This window comes from Macrosteles quadrilineatus, unplaced genomic scaffold (genome assembly GCF_028750875.1).
Source record: "Macrosteles quadrilineatus isolate MER2022 unplaced genomic scaffold, UCM_ALF_1.0 Scaffold_8__2_contigs__length_117827958, whole genome shotgun sequence".
In the NCBI taxonomy this organism is placed as follows: domain Eukaryota; kingdom Metazoa; phylum Arthropoda; class Insecta; order Hemiptera; family Cicadellidae; genus Macrosteles; species Macrosteles quadrilineatus.
The window spans coordinates 74,322,903-74,342,795 of NW_026542601.1; positions in this window are offsets into that span (position 1 = coordinate 74,322,903).

Consider the following 19,893-nt stretch of genomic DNA (forward strand, 5'->3'; position numbering starts at 1 on the left):
GGTCGGAAAATGAGCAAGGGCAACAATTAACTACTTTCGATAACATGCGATTTTGTTTACAATTGAAATTTACAACTGAGTTGACAGCAGCTGATTTTTACTCCATAAGTATTAAAAACTCTTTTTACTCTCTAGAGAGTAAAAATGCTACTTAGACCCGAAACGCGTGCATTAATTTTCAGCTTAATGCACGCGTTGCGGGTCTAAAGTAGCATTATTACTCTCTAGGGAGTAAATTTGTTTAACTCTCTAAGGTAATCGATATACTAATTTTTCGTCATCCTGCAGCAAAAACAGCTGTTTTTAAGGGCGTATTTACGAGAGCTGCTTAGTATAATATAATATTGAGGACACAATTTTGACAATGAAGATGGAGATGAAGATGAAGAAGATGAAGATGGATGATGGAGATAGTCATGAATACAAAATAGCAAAACTCTAGAGGGAATTATTTTTCAGATTGATTCAATCTTGAGTTTTGTATATTATTAAAGTTAAGAATGAGAATGTACAATGATTACAAAACTTAAAGAAATTCATACGGATCATAACGACTTAGATAAATTAAGTTCTGTTATTCTTAAAACAAATATGTTAGTTAAGAAAACTAATTCCATCCAGGGAAGACTTGCTAAATGTCCATACTTCAATCCTAACATTGTAACTAAGTAGTACCATTGTAGTACATTGAAAACGTGTGTTCAGAGACTTTTGATGCTGAAGTTACATAATCGAAGGTTTAGTCTACTGTTGGTATACATTTTAATCGAATGCTGATAAAAATATTGAGTTTGTGGTTGTAAACATAACCTTTGACTATTGATGGAATTATACAACTAATTCCCATGTGAATCTGTGGTCAGTTTAAGAATTACAATAAGTAGTTGAACTGAGCCAATCACTCAGTATCATTGAAGGGTTGATTACTTATTTTCCGATTTCTCAGTCTAGTCAAACTGGAAGGAGAATTAATTTTATTCTAATGCGTATCTTAGTCTGTCACTTCAACTATAGCAGTATAAAATACCCCCACCGCAGCAAACCTGCAGACTAAGCTAATTTCAATTCGTCTGATAGTATTTTGACTATAACATTTACATTTCAAGACATATTTATTCCCCATTTAAATAACATTAGATTCAACGAGTGGGGTTTGAATTCAAATCAATCAAATCAAATAGGTTCAACATTAGGTTTGCTGCTACGGGGAAGGTAAAAGGGAATAGAATGGGACGAAAAAATAAATTTGCTATTTTTTTTGTTGACGTTTACGTTTTATCAATTGCATAAACAAGTAAAATAAAGTTTTCCCTTTCTTCATAAGAATAAAATGTGAAATGTGAAGTACAGTTTGTTTTTATTTTCTTCGTTACCTTTAACCGTACAACAACACTTATAGAATACTAGCTGTAACCCGCGGGCTTTGCCCCGTTTAACTTCTTAATTTTCAAGATTATCTCGTTCGCATGGCTCAATCACGTCCTGGTTGAAGTTTGTTCGCTACGCTCACTCACCTTTAGGTTGGAGCTCGTTCGCTACGCTAACTCGCCTCCAGGTTGAAGTTCGTTCGCTACGCTCACTCACCTTTTGGTTGCAAATTAGCTGTTGTCATAAATGTAAAAGAAATAATAGTGCTGCACCCTGTTGGTAATTTTTGTAACTTTAATGCTATTGAACATCACAGAACAGAACCAACTTGTTTGTTTAATTGAAACAGCTGTTAAGATTCAATAATTTAATTTCTCATAAGGTTAACATGGGAAACTCCAGAGCCACTGGGGCGGAGCCCGAAAGGATTTTTGAAATAAGAATATGCCTATATGTTAATCGGGAATGTGAGCTATCATCATGCCAAATTTCAGCCCAATCCGACCAGTATTTTTCGCGTTCACTTGTCACAAACATACATCCATACATCCAAACTTTCTCATTTATAATATTAGTAGGATTCTTTATTGTTTTAAGCTCTACAATATGGCTGTAATGAAAGTTGGGCATTTCTTTTAAGGGAACAAATTTAGAAAAAAACTATAGTATCCTGATCCCATGACCCGAACCTGCTGGTTCGCAAAGTCGTTCAAGTTTATCCCGTCCAACGCCTTCAGGACAAATTTCATAAAAATCGGACCAAAATTACTCAAGTTATCGTGTTCACGACTTTATATACTTACTCGTAGGTATATTAAATAACAAAATACTTATATTTATTATATAATTTATGTAGCAATTAAATAGCCTACTTAATAAATATTCAGTCTAAAAATATACACCAGAGTTTGATTCGTCACCTGAAACGATGTTAAGTTTTAGAAAGATTACAGTTAGGGACATTACGTCTGGTGTAAAAACCTTCCAAACCTTCAAAACTGGTTCTCAGCTTCAGCTATAAATCATATTGTCAGCCACAAGGCGTTACCTAAAACTGGAGAAGCACTTACGCAGTGTAGGGCCAGTCATATACTGTTTAATTTGTATTAGACTTCGAGCTCAAGGATTAGCAACGTCAAAATGAAATCGCCCATACGATTTTGATAGCTAAGGAGGTCGTCAGTAAATTATGAGTCAGACTGTTAGATGAGCATTGTTTACACATGCAAACAACGATCACATAAGACCAATGGTCTTATTCGACCCTCTGACTAATGGTATCGTGTGATCTTATGCAAAATACAAGTCTAGATTTGCAACTAATGAAGTTTGTATTATGTATATATTAATAGACAAGTATGTTTCTTAAAACCCTTTTTTCTCAGCTCGTGTGCATCGTAGGGAAAATCTACGCCTTTAGGAAGATATTTTGCTGTAGATGTGCATTCTCTTTGTGGATTAGGCTCAAAATTAAACACACCAAATGAATTTAAAATAAAATTAAAATTAACATGGGCCTTGGGTTGACATGCTGGTGACGAAGTAACAACGAAATATAAATAGGAAATCAATACAAATTCCAATCACATATTTTATTTACAGCGTGGGGTGGAAATAGAGAAGTCTGTACATATTTTTGGTCGAGTTTTCGACCACTGGACGACCTAGAATAAATATGATTTTGTACAATTTAGTTTAATTGCCTGGCAATTTAGTTATACTATAAAAGACCCAAAATTGGCGATACGTGCCTAAACCACCTTAGAACTAATTAACATATCGAAATGAGAAATGTGGTTTTCAGGATTATACATTTTTTTTTATACATACCTTAGGTACGACAATAAGTATTGCTAATACAATATTTTACGATAATAGACGAGAAGTAAACCTGTCCTACTCCCTACTTCCTGGTCCTACTTCTCTGAGGTCCGTGTCTACCGCCTTCATATAGCCAGATATTGTACCAATGTTGTTGTGCATTTGAGCTGCGTCTTACTTGGGCAGGCACCATTAATAATTGCATTTCCACAATTGTGATGAATAATCAAACATCAATGCATTGTTCACCACTCGTTTGGTTAAATAAGCTAAAAATGCAAGTAAAATAATTTAGATTTATCGAATGCTTCAATAATTTACATTTCAACAGTTTAACTACCGTTAATTGCAGTTGTTGCAGAATATACGATGAGAACTACCGGTACTTAAGTTATAATTACAATTTTAAGTTAAATATATATAATTTTTCCAATTTTGAAATGAATTGTTCAGTTATTTGAACATAATTATTGTTAGTTTCTTAATTCTTTTAAAATAATGGTATTCAGTGCGTTAACATTTAAAAATAATTTAATTTGATTATTTCGGGCAATGCTTTGATTGGTGATTGGTGCCAATGCTGTGACCCTAAAGTCCCTAAAAGTCCGGAGCACACTATTATATCTGTACGAACGTGAATCAGTCAAGTATAATAAGTATTGGCAGTTAGAATAGTGGAATTGTTTATATTCCGAGTACGAAGATTTATTTCAAAACTATTTTATTTTTAGAAACCAACCTCTTTCTTTCACAAAAACTCGTTTACAGTAGTTTTGGTCGTTAGGAGAAGTATACAGTGCTGTAGTATTAAAAAGTTATCATGACAAGTGTTTTGGGCATTGGATCTTTGACCCCTATAACACCTTGATTTAATGTTTACAATGCGGGTGGTACCGTCAGGTGGTTGGCTTTACTTTACACGATCAGCTGTTCGTCATGTGACAACAAGTTCGTCCATGTAAGTTGTGTGTTCTTAGCTACTGAAGTCAGCTGTTCTCCCAAAATTTCATTCAACTAAACTAAACAATTGACCTAGAGGATACTGAAGTACACACCCCATCTATTTAAACGAGCTGTAAAATATTTCTTATTAAATACTGCAATTAAATTGCAATCTTAAAAGTAAAAACTGTAATTTAATATTGAAAATACAAAACTATGATCTACTCTGGACGTTTTAAATGTGTAAATCTCAGGGATTTATGTACTTGTATTCTATATATCTACTGTACAATCATTTTACCAAATTATACAAAAATATTTAAATCTATGCATTTTTTCTAACTGGAAATATACATAAAATAACCATGTAAAACGCAACGGATCATGTGTATTCCAGCTGAAAAAAAAAAAAACACTTATGTCCAGAGTTAAAGTGCAAAAAATGTCGAAATCGAGTGTTGCTGTAGACCCTTGGGTAATATCACACAAATGATTAGTAATTAGGCTAGATTACTACACCAACTACTGTAATGTCCTAGCCACTGTAGACGTGGACATATACAGTATTACTGTGTCATTATAGTTTCCTATTCAAACTGGATAAAAACTAACAGTTTCATATAATTGTAGTAAATTGTAAGCTACAACTTTTATGGCACATAAATTATTTCTGCGACAACCACGGGAGAAAGAAGGGTTTTGGGTAGAAACGCATCAATGGGTGGCTTAACCTTATTCTTTTTTTACAAAAATAGGCTACAGCTGGTGCATTTACTTGATTTATTTCTACTTCAGTATCTACAGGTCAAAGATACTACAAAAACATTAGTAGAGTATACCTAGGGCCTGACAGTGAGAGAGAGTGCGGGAGTACATGAGTTGTATAATATCTGACATAACAGCTGATCTGGACCATTGCAGACAGCTGATTCTACAGGCGAGTCCGTTACAGTGACGTCATAACAGCTGATCGTATAAAATAATGCAACACTATAAAGTTTATTTTATAAGTTGATGTTAAAAGCAGTCCAGCAGTGTATTTTCTAACCAAAAATGTTAAAAACGCAAAACAAACGCGGTTTTTGTCCAAGTTTTTTTACTATTGGCTAAGTGAATACTGTTCTTTTATTTGCTGCCAAAGAAACCGAAATCATTATTTCTTTGGTTAAATGTTTGAGTCTACACATCTTTTATAAATTTTCCTGTGAAACTTTGCATAAACCATGCAATATAAATAAATCAATGACTATGATGACTATGATTCGTTTGTCTGGATCATGAACTCTATTATTTTACTCGTCTTTCCACTCGACCGTGGCACTACGGAACAGCTACAGTTTCCAATTAATTAGAAAGCGTTTATAAGAATCAATAATTGTTATGATACTCGCTATTGACGAACGGTATAAAACAACATAAACTTCATAATGTGGATCTAAAATATTTTGCTTCACCTCGTTGCTCTATGTCAGTTCTTGGAAAATCACTTAACTTAACACAGATTTCTTCGACAATATTTGCACAGTAGGTAATGGGAAATAGCCTGACTATTGAGGCTGTCTTTGTTGCCTAGTTTTCCGATGGCGAGTCAATAGTTAATTTTTCCTACAACTGCATGGAAATGATCACATTGCCCAACCTGTAAACAGTACGCAAAGTAGCTCGTTCCCGCTCGCTAATCAGCTGATTTTACTGTTTGGCGTTTCTACACCAACCACAGCTGCGGATACGATACGTTAACCACCGGTAAGCAAATAACATAAGCTAAACATCAAACATAACCTTAAAGACATTTTATATACAAGTAAAAAGTGTATCTGTTCTGTGTTATAAAATGAAAGAAGTTTATTATTACGGTATGGTGGTAGGAAAATATATATATACTAGCTGTAACCCGCGGGCTTTGCCCCGTTTAACTTCTTAATTTTCAAGATGATCTCGTTCGCATGGCTCAATCACGTCCTGGTTGAAGTTCGTTCGCTACGCTCACTCACCTTTAGGTTGGAGCTCGTTCGCTGCGCTCACTTGCCTACAGGTTAGCTCGTTCGCTACGCTCACTTGCCTTCAGGTTAGCTCGTTCACTACGCTAACTCTCCTCCAGGTTGAAGTTCGTTCGCTATGCTCACTCACCTTTTGGTTGAAAATTAGCTGTTGTCATAAATGTAAAAGAAATAATAGTGCTGCACCCTGTTGGTAATCCTTGTAACTTTAATGCTATTGAACATCATAGAACACAACCAACTTGTTTAATTGAAACAGCTGTTAAGATTCATTAATTCCATTTCTCATAAGGTTAACATGGGAAACTCCAGAGCCACTGGGGCGGAGCCGATTGGACGGATCACGAAATTGATGGTGTATAAACCTATTCCATGAAATTCTACACGTATGTACCAAGTTCCGTGGCAATCGGTTCAGCGGTGTCTGAGTTTATCACTGCCAAATATATATACAAACATCCTCTTTTATCTATCTATCTATATATTAATAGGCAAGCATGTTTCTTTAAAACCTTTTTTCTCAGCTCGTGTGCATCGCAGGGGAAATCTACGCATACTGTTAGAAAGATATTTGCCTGTAGATGTGCAGAATCCCTTTATAAATTAAAATAGGCTAAAAAATAAGCACAAAAAACTAATTTGAAAACTTCAAAACATTAACATGGACAGCTGGGTTGCCATGATGGTGACGAAATAACAACAAAATGTAAACAGAAAATCAAAACAAATGGAAGAAATCCCAATCACATGTTTTATTTACAGTGTGGGGAGAAAATAGAGAAGTCTGTACATTAATTATTTTTGGTCGAGTTTCGACCACAGGACGACCACTAGTACTTATAGATGAGCACAAACAGTCATTGCCGTTCTCGAAATGTATGACCGCATCATGCCGCACCCTGCACTTTAAGCTTCGTGCGGCCATCTACAACAGTTCTCGAGCGGCAATGGCGTACTTTGCGCTCTTAATACACACATAGCTCTTATATTAAAATGGTAGTTTTTTATATACCGATCTAGTAAATTTCTCGTCGTAGAAGAGTATATATATTGGTAAGTTAAACGAAGTTAGTTAGAAATTGACAAAACAAATTTCTACAATTATTGTCATCGTGGTTGAACAAATTTGACATTAATACCTGGATATTTGCTTGGTCTGAAGTTTGCTATAGCTTATTGACATTATGGTTCGTCTTTCATACAATACCTTAGACTGGTAAGCCATTAGGCTATATTCATGGATCTTCGTGTTTATTGAAAGTCACTCCCCGTCAGTGACGTTTGTGCTGTCAATATTCTGACAGCAGAACGTGTGTAAAACATCTGTCAACAGCTTGACCTTGGCACCAGCTCTGCAATGTTCATTGTGTATTATCTCCTAACGAACTTAACTAACTGCAATTATCTATCACACAGTTTTATTTATCACTAAATTGACTGAGTGCCTTTAATATGTTGGGTTTCGTTTTATATAAGAGCTATTTCTAATATTTCAAAAATGTTGATTATTTAGTACTGAAAAAATTTAAAAGCCAAGTTTGATGTTTAGAAGTCTGCGGAATTATTAGCTGCGTAATCTTTTCTTATCTCAAAAAAGTGTTTCTTGCCAAAACAATCAACCTTGGTTTATTTCAAGCGAAATGTGTGTGTTTTCAAAAATATTTTCAAAGGTGTTCACTAAGAGGAGACACAATAAATGCCAAGTTTTCCCCTGAATAGCATTACGTATTGTATTATACAATAACAGCAGGTCATTGTGGACATATTTTCTAAAACTAGTTTGCAGTACTCGCATTAGCTCCATCAGATCAAATAAAAATCGTATTAAATATTGCGTTCATTATTATTCTTCTAGCAACAAAACATGGAAATGCTGGTCCCCACCTACCTGTACCAACCCCACCTAGATAAGGGTTTTAAATGAAAAGATCAAAAGTAATTTAGTAAGTTACTCTTGTACAGTGATTAAAATTGCTTCAATCAGTGCAATGGGCAAACCTAGTCTCGAGACGTGAAGATATTTGCAATCAATGCTGAGTAAAATATATTTCATCGAAAAAGATTTAATAAACAATATGCCGGACAACTCGAATCCCCTATCTACCTCAACCTATAAAGTTAGTAGAACTTGCCAGTCATGTAACACCCTTAAGTTTTAAATAGTTGCAACACTGACCGGAAGTGGTAATCAGCTGGGTTTACATAGATAGTCATATCCGGTCGGAAGTACTAAGGTAGAGGTAATCATAATGAATTCGCCGGCGATTTCCAAGCTGGAAATCAGGACCGGTGCAGGAGTACAACGTTATGACGTAAAAATGGACAGCCCCACAGAGCACTAAATAAGAAATGGACAGCCATCGCAGTTAGGTCCGAGCATGCTCCTTCTAGATTTTAACAGTTACAGGATAGAAATGAAATAATAATAATATAAGTTCACTACATAATCAGAGCAAATATCGTTTTGTGATAAATTAGTTTAAAAATAAAGGAGTTGTTATATACGACCATAAAAACAAGCAAGGAGGAAATTTGTTGTTATTATAAACTGAATCCCAGTGAAATATGTAGATGGTTATGTGTTCTAACTTTTGGAAAGGGTTTTACTTACTATCTTGATTTGTTTTGAATAATTTAAACATTCGCAGAATTGATTTGGGTGTACACGTTTTGTTGTTTTTGGTACTTACGATTATTGTTATCAGCATCAGCAATGTTTGAAAATCAGTCTTTACGTTCCATTTTATAGACCTTAAAATGTCACTAAAATTTAAATCCAAGTTAGATAGTGTTATACCAACTGGAGTAGATTGAACGTGGTCTGAACTGATAGACGATAGACTATACAAACATACATGAATTACTAACTACTTAAAAAATCTTCATCAATGCTATAATTTTTGACGCCTAAAATGTTCAGCACGAAAGTCAATAGTTTTAATACTTTCATACAATTGTGTCTCTGATTTTAATTAAGTTCGAGTCGTGAAAAGTTATCAAAAACATCCTCAAACACAAGAAGCAGATGACACTCGACACTTTCTTTGGAAATCCAACCAGATTACGTATCAAAGATCATCGACCCTGTGACATTTCCTTAATGTCTTGCCTCCTAGTCTTTGACAGCAACGGTCTTCCTACGTAAGTTATATCCCAATAATATTTCTCTGTGGTCACCAATAAACCTGCGGTGTCAGTTTCTTACTCTGTGGTGAGTGTGCGCCACTGAGCTATAATTCTAACTGGAGGTAGCACTGAATGTCAAAGATGCGTGTCGCCAGCCGCCATGTTTGCGTGAGGTGGGTGTCCATAAGAAGCCATATTATTGCTATAACTATTATTATACTTGGCTTAAAATACCTACTTTGTATGGTCACCATTTCAAAGAAAATTATTAAAGTATTAAAAGTATTCAAGTATGACAAAAATACTCACTGCTATACCAACCTAGTTATAAGAAGCCATGTTATTGCTATGGTAAGAAAACTTACTGCTATACCAACCTAACAAAATCAGCGACTCGCTTTTGACAGACTTCTGCCATGGCAGTGCTACCTCCAGTTATAATTTTAGCTCAGTGGTGTGCGCGCTTCTGTAAGTGAGAGCGTATCAGATGGATTGGATCCAGCTTCAATCACTCTTACCCGGGAAAATCTTGCGGGAAAACAGACACGCCATGGAGGGATTGCGGAACGTCCGTTGTTGGTTAACAAATATGAGGTTGCTAGAGTTTTAAGTCTTGGGAGTAACTTTGGTGGGAAAATGATGAAATATTATTTAGGGCTTAGTTATAATCATGAGGCTAAACAAGCAAAAAAAAAAAATAATAAAACAACAACGAAACACAAAACACCACAAACTATTTTAGGTTTATCCGTCTTAAGAGAAGATTTCTGAATTTTATGATCATTTAGCATGTAGGTATATACAGATTGTACGATTGTAAGTGTAATTTATACTTAGAATTTCCTCTAAAAACTTATCGTTTAGAAGTTACAGGATGCAGAATAAACACAGTAAGCCATTTTTTCACAGGTATAACATGCTATAGCAGCTAACAAGTAGTCTAGCTTTAAAGAAAAATGTGATATAAAAACGTTTAAAATACCATTTTTTATTATAAAACAATCATAAAATAAAAGTGTTCCATAATAAATTTTAAAGATAACCGCCATATTGGAGGGAGGCAGCCATGATTGAAAAAGTGGAGTTCATATTTTTAATGACATAAGAAAATAGTTGAAGTTGTCCAAGTAATGGTTTCTCTAAACTTAATATTTTCTGGGATACCAATGGTGGATCACCCTATGGAAAATGTTTGAGGAATTAATATTCGCAACTATTTCCACTCATTAAAAATAACGAGAGGTCGTCCAGTGGTCGAAACTCGACCAAAAATATGTAATGTAAACTTACTCACTTCTCTATTTTCACCCCACACTGTATGTTCAGTAATATTCAGTATAATTAACTTTGTTATAATAATGCTTTCTATCAACTAAAAATAAATACAGATGGCATTGGTTTTTAATTTGTTTTAATGTTTAAAACAACATATGTGATTTAACAATGAAATAATTTATTAGTAATTTTGTTAGTTGAAAACAAACACATCAAGATGAAGATCCCTCTCTCTTTTGTAATCTCTCTTTAAAGTTCTGTAAAATCATTGAAAGTTTATTTGTTAATATTAAAACTATTTGTTAATTGTATCTCAGTGTTCTAATTTGAAGAATCAAACTCCGCTTAACTTATAAATACACTCCACTCCACACGCTACCGAAATTCTACACTGTAAATAAAACATGTGATTGGAGTTTCTTCTATTTGTTTTGATTTTCTGTTTATATTTCGTTGTTATTTCGTCACCAGCATGGCAACGCATAAGATCCATGTTAATTTTTTTCAAATTTTTAAACTCATTTTTTGTGCTTATCTTTGAGCCTATTTAAATTTATAACGGGATTCTGCACACCTACAGGAAAATAGCTTTCTAACGGTATGCGTAGATTTACCCCACGATGCACACGAGCTGAGAAAAAAGGTTTTAAAGAAACATGCTTGCCTATTAATATATAGACGAGAGCACGCCCCGTGGTCGAAAAATCGACCAAAAGTATGTTTTGTGCAATCTTCTCTATTTTCACCCCACATTGTAAATAAAACATGTGATTGGAATGTCTTCCATTTGTTTTGATTTTCTGTTTATATTTTGTTGTTATTTCGTCATCACCATAGCAACCCATAAGACCCATGTTAATTTTTTTAAATTTCAAGTTCATTTTTTGTGCTTATTTTTGAGCCTATTTTAATTTATAAAGGGATTCTGCACACCTACAGGAAAATAGCTTTCTAACGGTATGCGTAGATTTTCCCTACGATACACACGAGCTGAGAAAAAAGGTTTTAAAGAAACATGCTTGCCTATTAATATATAGATAGATAGGAAGTAATTATTTTTTAGCCAGGTTTACCTTTTGTTCATTGTTCGCCCCTATCTTTGAGAATATCTCTGCTGATTTTCTAAAACAAAAAATCCATATTTTCCAGCAAAATTTAAATTTAGCATTAGACTCTTTTTTAATTTTACGACACGAGTTTAGGAAATCTGATTTTTACGTCAGAATGGTATACAATGTGTTTTACAAGTGTTGCTGATCAACGGGGATAATAAATAACAATTTGCATTAAAAATACTAGTACAGTACAGTAGTACCTTCATGTAATCAGACCTACTCAATTTATCACGCATTTTACTACAAACAATGAGTTTTTTTATCGATCGTGATAGCCCTGAGGTTAATGACTTGTTCAACAGGCGATCGCGGCTACAGTTCATCATGATCGACACCACAGCTGTTATCGAATCCTTCCAAAGATCACATTAGTTATAAAAAGCGTTAGGTATAGAATCCAAACTGAAGAAATTTTGGCATCCTACGAAATTCGTGCCATTGAAACCATACTCCGTCCGTGTTAACGTTATTTATGTCTCTTGTTTTGTATCTTTACAAAATTTGTAGCTGCAATAACAAAAATACTGGTTGAAACAGTCCGCATATTCAAACTTTAATAAAAACTGAATTTATGTTTTTTATTGCCATAAAAATTGTTCTCCCTCTAAACTTAATAGTTTCTGAAATACCAATGGAGGATTTAAGTTGTTCACCTTGTATATGAAGCACTATCTCAATCAACATTGATTGCCATTTCAACATTGTGGAACATTTTTGAAATTTTGTCCCCTTCAGTCTTACCACGATTTGGGATTTCAAATTTTCAAAACATATACATAATATTGAGGCGAATGTGCAAGAATATTGAAAACATGATCAGTGTCAACGCTGAGAATTTAAGTTTCACTACTTGACGATAAAACCAAACTTCTCGCGTACGAAAGATTCATAATGTGTGCCATTTCATTAGCCCTACGTCACACGGAAAGAAGCCTACAGAACTATTATTTACAAATAATAAAAATGTGTTTTAAGCTGCCGTGTTTACATAACCGGTGATATTTGATCAAACATGGCGTTCTGATAACGGGTGATAACGGTAAAGGTGTCTGTACGTAAAGTTCACACAAGGAAGTAAACAATATTCCCCTTTAGCCTACTTTCAAGAACTGTGAAGCCAAAGGCAGAACTTGTGTAGATGGTGAATGAATTAAGAAGGGCATCACAAATTAATAGCCACAATCTGGAATTTTTGGTATATTTTTGGTCAAAATAGCCTTGTTTGCAATAATACCACACTTAGTCAAGGTTCGTTCTAGAGCTGGTTTCTTGGTATCAAGTAAAAACTCGCCCTAAATTTCGTTTATTGGACCAGTGACGATTAATATCCCCCAAGTTAGTTACGGGTCCAGTCATCATTGGTTATTCTTAATTAGACTTTGGGCCTCCCGACAACCAGACCGAACAAAATCAAATAGATTTGACACTTAAGGTTTGCACTTGAAAACTCGCACAGGGAATACGGAATAGTCTCTGGAAAACCACCCCCCCCCTCTCACGGCGAAACGTGACCAAATAACCAATATAGGAGGTGTGTCCGCGACTGGAATACTACCCCCTCTAGCAAAATTATGCTATGCAATTGTAATTATTTTAATTAGAGTAATTCCGTTGGATAACAGAAAAGCCATGTGGGGAATATAAAACTGAATTTCGAAATGTTACAGCAAGTTTGGTTGGTTAGGTTAGGTTAGTTTAGAACAGTTTGACTTGACAACGAATCTTGAGTGTCCGTGACTGGAAAACTCCCCCCCCCCTCATCTCTAACTTCAAAATGACGTAGGAACTTGCTTAGGGGGGGGGGGGGTAGTTGTCCAGGGGCAGTCTTCTGGTGACCCCTCGCTCACCCCTAAAAGGACAAAAATAGCTTTGGGCTGCACCACCATTGGGGAATATAGAACCGCCACGAGTTATTTATGACCGTCCCGAGGTAATTGAACTGCCACGATCGTTCAAAAAATCAAAATGTCGATGTATGAGCTGGAATTCCAGGCCCAAAATGAGGCTAACACAAAACACTGAATTAACGTACAAACTTAGAAATAAATACGTAATATGTTTCTAAAAAAAAAAAAAAAAATAGGAAGGAACTACAGTATGAGAAAACGAATATGCTTATACTTACATTGTGTTTCTGTACTAGGAACTACATAGTTTATTGCTCGCAGTAGCCTTGAATCTTGATTCCTAGTCTATCCTATATCTAAGTAGGGAATTGGAGGGATAAATAATTCAAAAAGTTCCCTCGCTACCTGCAGAACCCGCGTGGCAGTTCAACTGTTTTTCAACCCTGCAAAACTGACCCTTATAATCCGCTCTAATGATCGTGGCGGTTCAAGTATCTCGGGACGGTCATAAAAATCGTGGCGGTTCAATAACAGCCCCACCATTGACAGTGATATAACATTCAGTACAATGAACTGTTATTCCCTCACTCGCATTAGAATATCAGGCCTAAGTAGCCTAAACCCTCCAAACTAATGGTGTAGCAATTAGGTGACAATATCATTTCCGGGAAAACTCCAAGAATTAAGTTATCTTTATCAGTCTTAATGTGTTACTGAGTAGGCTAGTCTTGCTTGTAGAGTCCGGTCAAATGTTTATGTGTGAAAGATCAACTGCGACAGAATTACTAAAAATCACGAAAAACAATCACATTTCTTTTTAATATTTGGTGGACATTATGAAGTACGATTCACCCATTAGTAGATGACGTGGGATCTACAATAAAAATAAATAAATAAAAACATGGACTAATAGTTTGTCCTTAATTATTCAATTGTATGAATGTTAATATGATTTTATTTTTGTTAAAATAGTTGAAATAACAAATAAAGTTGGGATGCTATGAGCCCCAAAAGAACCGAAGAGTGAAAGGTGAGAGGGGGGCTGAAGAGGATATCGTATTGTTCTCTAAACCAAGACAATATCATTATTCTAATAATATGATAATGTAATAGAGAACTGTATGTCATACATTTCGACAGCGGCAATGACTGTTGTACTCGTAATACACAGAAGACTTTTCCTACCACCATAATTAACTTCAAACACACAGATTACTTTATAGATTTATATAAACACATTTAGGTTATTTTTGCTCTTTAAGGTTGTGTTATTTGCTTACCGGTTGTTAACTAACGTACCGGATCTTTTGGCTAGTGTTGGTGTGGAAATGAAAACTGTGGAATCAGCTGATTTAGCGAGCGGGAATGGTCCATTACTGCTCTAGAGCGGCAATGAGCTATTCCTGCTCTAGAGCGGCAATGAGCTGTTTGGCGTATTGTTTACAGATACAGCAATGTGATCATTTCTATGCAGTGGTAGGAAAACTTAATTAATTGGGCGTGTGTTTAGTTCCTTTGACATCGGCGAGAGAGGAGTGGATTTGATAATATCAAATATCTATATTATATGCCGTGTGCTTGATGATCCACATTTGCAAATACACAAACTTTTGAGACTTTTGGCCCTCATTCCCGAGTATTTATTATTTGTTTATTCAAAATATCACTGGCAGACACTAGAAAACACCAACAATAGAATCACTAGCAAGTTATTGATGAAAAATCTTCATAAATTTGAAATTACACTGATCTGGCTAAACTTTATCATTAATTCAGACGAGGTATACTGAGAGATGCTTCATTGGAAGGGACGATGGATTTTGTGCTATTATTTGTAGTAAAACGCAATTAAGAGTTGGTACTCTGATCTTTGAGTCGTGATGGGGAGGGAGGGGGAGGTAACTGTAGAAATTTGCTTGCAACACGTAGAGGCGTGGCGACCTCGAAAATCAGTCGAGAAACCGAGCTACTCGACTGCAAACTGTGGTGTGACGGTTTCTCGACGAAAGTTGGTTGTTTTTATTTCCAGTCAAAGAACAGCCGTTCTTCATCCACGCAAAGAGAGTGTTGGACAAAAATAATGGCAGATAAAAAGTTCTCAACAGTGAAAACCTCTGTACATGCGATTTGATTAGTTTAGCATTTCATCTTGCCGTGCTACTTGCGCCAAAGGGTTCCTTAACTGTGCCAAGCCCTCAAAGGGCCCCAAAAAATGTTCCTTAGTTGCTCTAGCCCAAGCCAGGTAGGGGTGAGTTGCTTGCAGAAGGAATGTCCTTGTTTACGTGTCATCCAAACCAAACCTAACCTAACCTAACGTAACCTAACCTAACCTACTCAATTATACAGTCAGAGGGCCGCCACTTGGACCAGTTAAAGAAACGTATCGGGTGAACGGGTGGCTCCCTGGAGTAGTTGGCGCAATTCAGGATTACCCGAAAAACCTGACTCGGATCAGTTTCTTTCATCTTGTGTTGGACCGCCGTTAAGCTGTGTGCGATATGATATCACGGAGGTTTTGTTTATTTCATATTATATACATTATTTATTTGTGCTTTGAATCGAACGTGTGCTCAAAATGATTATCCTATCACCCATGAATAATGTAACAAAAGAAGACGGATTACAAATGTTGTCTGTCTGACACTAATATAATTTTTTATGTTACAAATATTTATTTACGTATTCCTATTGAATATAGGTTTAATTTACATTGTACAAAATTAAATATTGGAAACCTACAAGGCTCTGCACTTGCTAATTTTTTACTAATCCAACCGAAAGAAAGCGTCATGCGAATTAGAATCAATAATAATTATAAAAATCAGCTTAACGCTGGGCGCTACACCTTATGCAAAACGCCTTTACTTTCACATTCCGTTATAATTGTATAGACGCCCGAAACTTGTTGTCCAATTTAAATGCCACTCGATATTATGAATGGGTGTTCGCTATACTGTAGGTCAGCCGGTCTGGCGGCAATCAGCTGTTTATTGTGATCAGCTGTTGGCGCAATCATTGTTTTGCGTTTCGTGAAGTAGTATGGTAGTGTCTGTTGTTTGCTGCGGTTGCATGTTTGTGTAATGTTGTTTTTAGACCTGCAATGTTGTGTGCGAGTTTGCTATGGTCAGCTGATTAGGGAAATCAGCTGTTACAAACAGTCAGCTTTTTTAGGAGTATGAGTAAAGGACTATATGCATTAAACCATCGACTAAGGATATAACATGACGTATAGTCTCCCATAGGCGAACTGTGCCCAGTTGTTGTTGTTGTTGTTGTTGTTGTTGTTGTTGAAACAATGTAGAGTTGTTTGAATTTAACCACCGAAAACGTGCGCTGATGCAAACTGCCGATTTCTGTCGAATCACCTGTGCAATCAAACCAGACTGAAAGGAAAATTTATTGTAAAATAGTTAATGTCACACAAACTATCACAATTACAACAACTAAGGGAGAAAATTATATTTCGGACTTTAAGACTCTCTTTGAGTGTATTGTTACAAATATCATCGATACACATATAATAAATACTAGCTGTTGGCCCTTTTCACATAAAAATCAAGTAGTCTGCTAAAACTGTGTTTAATTTAGAATAGTTTTTAGGCTACTTGGTTTACAAAATAAGTTCGAATTGTTCAAGATTTGTAGACAAATAGATTTTCATAGACAGATCGACGTACAAAGGAAATAATGTAAAAATTCATTGTGAAAAATGTAATGTGTACACCTATTGTTCATCCAATTAAATCTTAATTTAAAATTTAATTACTATGTAGCGAATCATCAACTTTATCGATGACAAAATACAAAGTACCTACATATCACCTTCCATTTTATTCTATTACTTACTTTGAAATCCCTCCTCAAGACCCCAGTCTGGTACCGGTACTCTTGTAATACACTTTTAACAATTGAAGTTGCTCCACTCTTCCAAACATAGCCTGAGCATCGTATCCTTTTACTTTTTGACAGCACCACTATTCTGTAAAGTTTTCTAGCCTACAATCATTGACATAAAGTTATATAGTCAATGCTACAAACAAGTAAAAAACTATTTTAGTGACAGTAAATATATAGAGATGGCAGATGAAAACTGTAATTTCCTAGATAAAATCCTCCCCTACGCTTGCTTTCCTAATTTCTCCATGTTTTCGTAAAGAGTTCATTATTATCATCATTATCATTTGAGTTGGGGACGCTAGTAGGTGCGTATGTTAAACCAAATAAATTAGTGTAGAATGTAGTGAGATGCCTTGTGTTGATTTTGTCCGACTTCCTCAACACATTATATTTACAGAGGTAATTTTACTGCATCTCAGCATATGTCTGAACCATTCTATTCTACTTTTATCATCTCAAACCTAAACAATCAATATCACTCGAAAACCACTAAATCCTCACACAAGTTTTACGTTCCGAATTGTGTTATATTTTGAATTTCCAAAGAGAAAACGATCGAAATCGATTGCAAAGCGCTTGTTTTTCTTGGCTACCTTCGATCTAGAAAGCGATGGAAGACGATTGCTTGCTGTAGTTGTGGTTAGAATGACAATCAATAGACGCTTTCCTATTCTCTATGGACGGGACTAGTTCTTTGGTTGAGCAAACTAGACATTTGGCAATACTGAATGTTAACACAAAAGGAAACTGAAAGTTTTTACTTATACTTAATCGAGCGTTTGTGTTGATTAAGCGAACACAATTAACTGATTAGGCTACAGGTTTCTGTTAGTGTTACAATACTTGTTCCATGTTAAGGTTGATCCTAAAACTATGTTTTCCTTTACGACAAAGATTTCATTCTAACCTTAATTCAACGACTTAACAAAAAATAGTATTCAATATCAGATCCGTCTAGTAGTGTAGTACTGATGTTTTACTACCCAAAAGAGAAAAGTTAGGATAACTATGTAAAGTACACTAACTCTGATCATACAAATGAAGATGATTTGACAGTAATGTATTTTTGGCGCTTAGTCGATATAATATTATCATACAATTAGCCAGTACAATTCTTTGTTTAGTCAATACAATTTGTTTATACAATCATGCAAAATTACCCAGAAAGAGACGCCAAAGGGAGAAATCCCTCGTTACATGACTTATGTACGTATGTAGATATGTACATTTAAAAGGCATTTAAATGTTGATCGATTCCTTGAAACAATCTGGCTCTAAATTACCAAGACAATGGTTAATTTCCTTTGTATCAAATTATATCAAACTTGTTTGGTCCTTTTTACACCAGAAATAGACAAAAAGTAAAGTTTTTAAACAACTGTAAATAGTTTAACAAAATCCCCAACTGAACAGAATACAACATCTTGATTGTTCTTGGACTGTTTATACTTGTGAATATATTATTTGACTACATGATAAAGAATGATTTGCCTACCTCAGTTGATACACAAATGACCGAAAAGAATTTCTGAATCCTATTTCAAATAAACTTGTTGTCTCTTGTTTACTTGCCAGTAGTTAAACATTCAACTCGTGGATCAGCTGTTAAATTATAATTCACAACCGTTATAAAGAAAGTTTGCCAGCATCACTGGATCTTTAAATTTGCACTCAAAAAATTAATTAAATGCAAAGGGGCGAAACTCTAATAGAAATTACCTTTTCCTACAGTTACCCAACAATGTACATGTTCTCTCACTGATTTGAGAAAGCAAAGTGGCCAATTCGCTCATCAGTGAGACAATGTTACATTGTCTCACTCTAATTACTTTGTCTCACTCCAGATTTGCAACGTGAAGGCACGAAATAGTGAGCGCGTAACATGCAGGCAGCATCGTATGCGCGCGAAATACGTTGGCAGCACTGGCTGTAAATCAGCTGGTCAGCTGTTGTATTGTTGTATTTGTCACTTCACATTAAATGTTATATTAAAAGTTCACTTCTGTGTAAAAATAGGTTATGTTTCTTCACCAATTTATTTGTTTTATGGTAACTGTAGGAAAAGTATAATGTGCAACTCGAGTGCAAAGTACAATTGCCTCACTCGAGAAACCATTCCTCACTCGCCTACGGCTCGGGAGTAAGGATTTCTCTCGAGTGAGTCAATTGCTCACTTTTCTCACTAGTTGCACAAATAACTATTTCATCCCTCTGCTGGATCATAAGCTTTCAAATTACACCTTAATGGTAAAAAGGTATGTTACAGAGAAGATCTTTATTGTATTAAGTATATAGATATGAATTCACGTGATATAAATGAGGTTATGTTAATATTAGGCTAGGTTGGAAAGACTTGGCTCTAATAAGTAACAAACACTCTATTGGCGAAGATAGGTCAACACAGCTTATTGTGTATGATTAATGGGAATGGGCAAGAGTTAAGTTATTCGATTCCCTACGAAATGCAACTAAAACATTTACATTTATTAAATACTAGCTGGC